We start from the raw sequence: 7,474 nt of genomic DNA, 5'->3' as shown, positions 1-7,474 counted from the left end.
ATTATGATGGCTTTCTTTGCAAACGCAGACTGATTCCACATCTGCTGCAGCTCATTCATCTGCTGTACTGTAACAGCTCTAATACCGTTTTTAGGTTTTTTTTCGGTGGTGGCCTTCACTGCAGCTCAGAATGCAATATATCTGCAAACCACATGAGGAATTTCTAATTGTGTTACTTTGGATCTCAGGAAACCCGTAGACTGCAAAGGAACCATTTTCTTCCTTTCAAAACAAAAAAACTAAAAGTTTGAAATGCACAAGGGGGATTGCATATTACACTGCACTGTAAATATGACTCAGTGCTCCAGCGGGAAGCTCTTATATGTTCCCTCATCTGTTTCTAAGGGTATAATTAGTACTCTGTGTAAATACCCCGTAAATTCATCTCAATTCACATAATCTACTCAAATGAGACACTCTCTCGAAAACGACATCATAAGGATTCATCTCATTCTGTGCCTCGGTCTCGGTCATTCTCTGTAAATCACCTAAACAGCCCAGGATTTCCTAAGATTACACAACTCGTTTACATGGGGCCCCTACCAGCAGCTGCTTAATTAATCCATTAATAGTATCATAATTAGTGTGAGATATTTATGCATAAATCTGTGCTAATTAGCAGTGGATTATTGCAAAAGCTCCCCTTTCTATTGAAAACTGAGTGAATAATTTAGGAAGAGACAAAATGTGCATTAAGAAATTAACATCTAATGAGCGCCACAAGTTAAATCTGAGCATTTTAAATTGACCTTTGCTAATGCAAATAATTTAAACAATGCTCTGTTGTCATGTTAGGATCAAACTGGCCACACAAAGCATCCTTGCTATGCTGAAGAGGTAGGGAAAGGATTTAAAACTGAATAAAGTATTTTATCACTGCTTACATCTGAAACTAACGCATTGGAAACAGATGCAGCATTAACATATGTTGTGGTTTGCTCTAGGGTATTGTAGTGTCTGCAGTTTTCATCCTTAACAAGGATGAAGTAAAAGATGACAAAGTTCAAACATTCGCTGTTATCATAACGACGAGTCTTTGGTTCTGTAATCACTGGAAAATTGATTGGGTTGGATATTTATCACATCCATATGTTAGGTGTAAATCTGTGACAAAACTGTAGTTTGCTTTTAAAAGGACATTATAAAATATGAACTGAATTATGTGGACAGAAAGATTTGTAGTCGATTACCTGTTGAATGTGTATAGCAGTCAATATTGTGATTTGAGGTGAAGAGAGTTTATGCAAAGTCATTTTGATTTTTGGATTTGAAGTCTCATCTCAAACTGAACATAGTGCCATAGAAAGCATACAAATAAGAGGCTGCTCAGTTTCCTCATTGTGCTTGGCCAGGTCTTTGTGCCTTTATTGATTCTACAACATTAGCAAACTGTTTCTGGAAAGATCACTCTGAATAGAGCAACAGAAATCTTTATTCTGCTCCACGGACCCATTATTCATTAAGTAATGTATTTCCTTCTATTGGCTTCCATTTAGGGATTCCAACTGGACATATTCTAAAGAGGACCGGTTTTCAAAGTTTGTTCAAACGAAATCCATGAATACAACAATTCAAATCTGTATTTCTTTAAATTGGCATTGTTAGGCAGCAAGAAAACATTTTGTTTATTTTAAATGGATAGCTTTTGTTCCTTTCATTACCTGCCAAATGGTAAACCAGAAATAACAACTCTACACCAATTTAAAAAAGTGATAAATAAAGCCAACCATAGTTATTTCTGCCACCCTTTGCCTGTATATTTTTTTAAACAAAATGCAATAAATCAGGGTTACTTGTTACTTGTGTTATTAATTTTCTCTTTCACGGTTATTAAGTTTTAATGGCTGACTATTTATAATAAGAAAGGCCTTTAATTAATTTACCAGAGCTTCTATTCTGTGGCAGTTACCATAAGGGTAGTTTAAAGCCTACTTAGCAATGAGCATCCTATGATTGCTGCTTTCCAATACAGAAACATGTTAATCTACAATGAGATGGTACTTCCAGCAGTCAAAACTCCCAATCGTGCAGCAGAACGGATAGACAGATACTGATGTAGCATAGTTTGGAGAAATAGAAAACGAGCCGCAAGGATTGGGTCAAGTTAAGGTGCTTAATTAGCAGGTGTCAGCCTTCTGATGCATTAATAGGATACAATCATACATTTAAAGTAGAAATAAAATGTAAAATATGAAGAACCCTGAGCAAAAATAAACATATTCCATCTGATCTCATCTGTTTGTTGACCTCATGCTTTGGCAGAAAAGTTTTGAAGGTGTCCACCACATAATATAAGATTATTATGGCTATCTGAAGAAAATCAATCTTTCACTTAGTCTTCACTGATACTAAAGAGAAGTAGCTGTTAATACCAAAAAAGAATAAGACAGATTTGCTTTCTTCTAGAAGCATCCAATCTCTCAACCTTGTGCAGAACAAGCAAAAGGAAAAACTGGTATTCAACTTTTTATCAGAAATATGAAAGTGTTACACATCATCATTTATAGACTAAAGAAGTGGATCCTTATGTAGGACTGTGATGAGTCCCATCTAAACTTACATGAGTCTTTAAATGTAAAGGACCTCCTTGTATTTAAACCTCCAGTTCATACCATTCATTGGCGTAACATCACCGACTGAATAACAGAACGACAGAGTCTGTAGCCATAGAATAGCTCCACTCTTTGACTTTTCACAAAAGTGCCATGGAGAGAATAATAAGTGTAAAGCAAATATTGGCAGAGTCAGAGCAGTGGAGAAGAAATGAGGTTTCTTTGAGTGAAAAATGTGGTGTGCACAACCGTTTGATAGCTTGCTACCCTTACTGCTAAATGAAAATAACTCAGTGGAGCCTAAAAAAAAAAACAAGCTGCTGGAATTTAGTGCTCTCTGCTGTGAAAACTACATTTGAAAGGAGATCTACACCCTCTGTAGCAGTCAGTCCTGAAAATGCAAGGGGGGAGGGTAGAAAATGCATCATACATGCCGGACCTACATAGTTCACAGCCAGTGCTTTGCAATTAGATGGTATACAGAACATTCATGTGCTTGCAAAGAGAGTGTTTTATATTCCTATATTATTAATTTGCTTTAATTTAAAATGGATGCCAGATGTCACAGTAGCCTTTTGAAGGTGATTTTGTTTTTCCATTCTGAATACATTAGGAGTATGGTGGGGGGAGAGCAAACAAGCATGAAAGTTAAAGCCTAAGAAAATAAAAAGGAAATCGGTTTTAAAATAAATAAATGGTTGGTGCTAAATTTGGCATGTTTTTTACACAAGTGACTATGAGAACATGCCACAGAGGAATGAAATCAACATTTCAGCAAGAATGAGGCTGTGCTGTAAATGTCGTAGCGTCTCTGGGGGAGTGCTGCAGAATTAGTTACGTGATAATTTTTTTTATTATAATTTGTTTTTGGCGGGAGGGGTTCGCCCATACAGCTTGCCAACAGTTTAGGGTACTTATAATGTCCATAGAGATCACCTGACCAATACTAACCAGATTAACTGTGCACACCTTGTTCGGTGAACCAATGCAGGCAGTTTTAATAATTGAATAGTTTTTTGGTTTGTTTACATTTGTTTGGGTTTGTTTAAATGCTAATTTACCAACAGCTGTTACTTCTGCCACAATTTTGCGACCTTGGTGTAGCGAGGGAGGGCACTGGCAGCAAATCAAATGAGATTCCCGGCTCTGTCACCATCACTGTTGCAGGCAGGTAAGAAATTTGGGTCACGGAGATTCTCTCATTCAGATCTAATGAATTCCCCAGCATTGCGTTCGAAGATTCACAATTTCAATTACTGGGCTAAAATAAAAATCCTCCAGCTGCCACCCGCCGAGTCGTTAGTCTGGCCGGCAGACACAGTTAAAACAGAGACAATTTATCACCTTGGGCCTGAAAGATTACTTAAAGAGAGATGCTATGAGAAACTAATCTGGTTCTACAAGGAAGACAAAAGGGGTGGGGGGACAGAAATTATTTGCAAAGGCCATGTATTGTGGGGAGCCAGGGAGATTAATGTGCTAAATTTGAGCTAAGCCATGAGTTTCCATAAAGAGCTTTCTTATATACACACACACACACATATGAAGAGTGCCAGGGCAGAACGATCAGAGTCCATTTTGTTTATTTTGAGAAAAATAGGCTTCAAAACCACATGGGTTCTAAATGATTTACAGCAATAAAAAAAAATCTTGGCAGTAAAAGTATTCTTGGATTTTAGAAAGCATTATGAACATAATTTCCTGCATATTTGTACTATGAAAGAAGAAATAGACTTTTATTGTTTGGCCATTGGATTCTACAAGGCACATACATACATAAATAAAATGTATATACACACTTGCACAACCACTAAATAAAAAGGTGGCTCCCATTTTATTCTATATTGCATTTTTATTATGCTGATGTCAGGCAATGACTAGAATTATAACACATTCAACTACAGACTTTCCTTTTCACTATTTTGTCTCTTGAAGATTACATTCGAGAGTAACTCTCACAATAAACATAATCATTGGCCTATTGATGTCTATCTGTGTTTGACATGTAATAGGCTAAGTTGCGAAAGCTGCATGTGTCCAAATAATAATTGAAAACCGTCCGTATTGCACGGCTGTGTTAACGGCTCCCGGTCGGCACTAAATCTTCCCTCCCTGAGAAAGGATGCACAAGAAAGCCCGTGGCATTTGTATGCATGTGCTGGAGTTTCCCGACATTCACCGAGACTTTTTGCAGAGATCTCATGCTCGAGTCCTGGAATTGCCGCTTGATTCGATGATAGCAGAATGAGGTGAGACTGTAATTAGAAAGGAGAATAAAAACAAGAATAAAGCGCGGCAAGCCGGCAGCCCCCGGAGGCAAAATATATGCTGGAAAGCACAAAGCACAGCGAAAAAAGGATATCCAACAGCAGAAGAGGAACAGATACAATATGAATGTCTGTTATGGCTCATATATTGCTTCAATTGTATGTATTTTCCCTACAATCGCAGAGGGGGGGATTTAGACAGGGGGTTGCATGAACTAGACCGAACAAAACGACATCCACCGACAGGCAGAATGTTTTTATTGATCCGTTTTAAATAAAGCACCTATTTTATTGCAGTTGTGCACCTAGCGCAACATTTCACTAGTGCTTTGTTTAATTTTCCATGAATGGTGATCCCATAGGGAACATTTTCTGGAACTGGAACAAGTTAGCAATGCCTACAAGTTTGGGATCCACCTCTGGATTTAGGCTGCCATCCTACCAGGATTTGAGTGTATTTTTCCCCAGTCTAATTTTAAAATGTCTTCCGTCATGCTTTTTGGAAGAGAAGGCACTATACTTCGCAGTACTGTGGTTCCACTTCAAATGGTGTTTATATTGTTTGGCCCATTCCTTTCTGCAAAGTTAATCCACCAGCCAAGAGGGGACTTAATTTGTCCTTCTTCAGAGACAGCCTGGGTAGACTAAACGCAGAAACAAGTGTGCTGTTAAGAGTGGTTATCCACTACATTGCCACTAGGTGGTAAAGTAAAGCTCTCGCGTTGCACTGGGAATTAAAAAAACGACAATTCTCCATAGGTCTCTGTGAAAAACATAAACAGAAGGCACAGCTGCAATCTAAAGCAGCGGGAAACGATGTCCCACTGCCAGGGAAATTTCTCTCTTTCTTAATTAATCTGAACATGTAAAAACAAATTAAAATGGAAAAAAAAAAAAAAATCTACATAATGAAAAAAAATGCACAGCCAAACATGGAAGTCTGGAGTCTTACCCTCACCAGATGTTCCTTTGCTGGCACGAGCTTTCTCCTCATAGGCAAGTCCGCACGATTAAAGCCAGAAGAGCGTCCTTGTGTTACACTGTCTGTAATTTATTTGTCCTAATGGCTGTAAAAAAAAAAAAGGCCACAGTATAACAAAGTTTTGCTCGTTCGTGCCTTTCATAGCAGGTAAGGAAAGTCAGGGTTGTACACTGTGTAGGTTATTCAATAAATGCCAGCTTCCTCTTGTCTTCAAATGTACTTTTGAACTCTTCTAAACCCATGATGAAAACTGATGAACACTCTTAAATGGCATTGGAAAAGCAGTCAAGGCTTGAGGGGAAGGCAATTTAAACTCCCAGAAATATATAGGATAGAAGGGACCTGGCAGTTAATCCTTCATTTGTACTATGTCCTGTAGGCCGCCTTATCTTAACTCATTTACAGGCTGTTGGCCAAGATAATATAAATTGCAACTTAGACTAATAGCCAGCCAACTCAATGGGACCTGACCCATTTGTAAAACTGTGTCTGCTGACAATGCCTTGTATCTCAAGTCAGATTTGGGCATATGGGCCTCGTTTTCCTACCCGGTAATTAAAATCAAACTGTCACCCTTCGAGATTTATATTGTAGGCAGCATCCCGTTCAATCCGTGTCATAGGTGTGGTGAAATAAACAGCCCTGTGTGCGTGAGCAGTTACCGATTCTTGTACACGCTGGTCTGTCACTTAAAGGTTACTCGTAGCAGCAGCCCATTGTAGACGACACTAATACAATGCGTTTGGTCCAAAACTGGGAGAAGGGAGTCACCCACATATATTTCAATAAGCCTTTGAGAGGATTTCTCCAGGGAGTTCGAGCAGTAGGTCTCTATTGTCAGATTTTCTCAGGTGAATCTCACAATTTCCAAACAGATTCTTGACAAACCTTCCCCACTCCCCCCTGTCAACTCTGCGCCGGTAATTTCTTAACCAAGTTTTTCAGAGCTCTCCCAATGTACTTCAAAAACATCCACCTGTTGGTAGCCGTGGCAAATGCAATGTCTAATCTCAATGTCGTTTTCCAGGTCAGATATTCAGGGGAGAGCGAGACGGAAAGAAAAAGACATACGTAACTGAGTTTTTAAAGCTGAATTGATAACTTCATAAAACATTCAACCAGCCCCCTAATTACACTTTCCCAGACACTCAAGTGTCTGGTTCTCAGTACATAATAATGTTGGTCCCATGACACTTTAAATTGGTATTGCTGCCCTCTCTAAAATTGAAGTTGTGGGTACAAACGCACAACCCCACACTGCTCTCCCTCATGATACTTAACCCTAACACATGATTCTAGTGAAACAATCCTGTGAACGTCTGATGGAAAACAACAGCCACATCATTGGTATTCAAAGCAAAAGTTCTGCATAAGGAACGCAGTGATGCCGCGACTTGGTACAAGCGCGCTGTCTGCATCTCACCCACGGGGGGCTTTCATTTAGTCTTAATTACACTGAACTCTATTAAAGGTGTCGGTGGGAGGGAACGAATCCCATCTCAGCTCATTGATACGGTGGGGTTTGGGAGGCACAGCATAGCGTGGCGGTGCGGCATAACGGCACATCCAAATGTATGCAGTCACTTTATTTCTCATATCCAGATCGGCCTCTGTGCCACCCGTCCCCTCCACTTTGATCTGATTAGTCATCCGTGTCAGCTCCAATTGCTGCA

This window comes from Amia ocellicauda, chromosome 17, assembly GCF_036373705.1.
Source record: "Amia ocellicauda isolate fAmiCal2 chromosome 17, fAmiCal2.hap1, whole genome shotgun sequence".
Taxonomy (NCBI): domain Eukaryota; kingdom Metazoa; phylum Chordata; class Actinopteri; order Amiiformes; family Amiidae; genus Amia; species Amia ocellicauda.
This window is presented reverse-complemented; position numbering follows the sequence as displayed.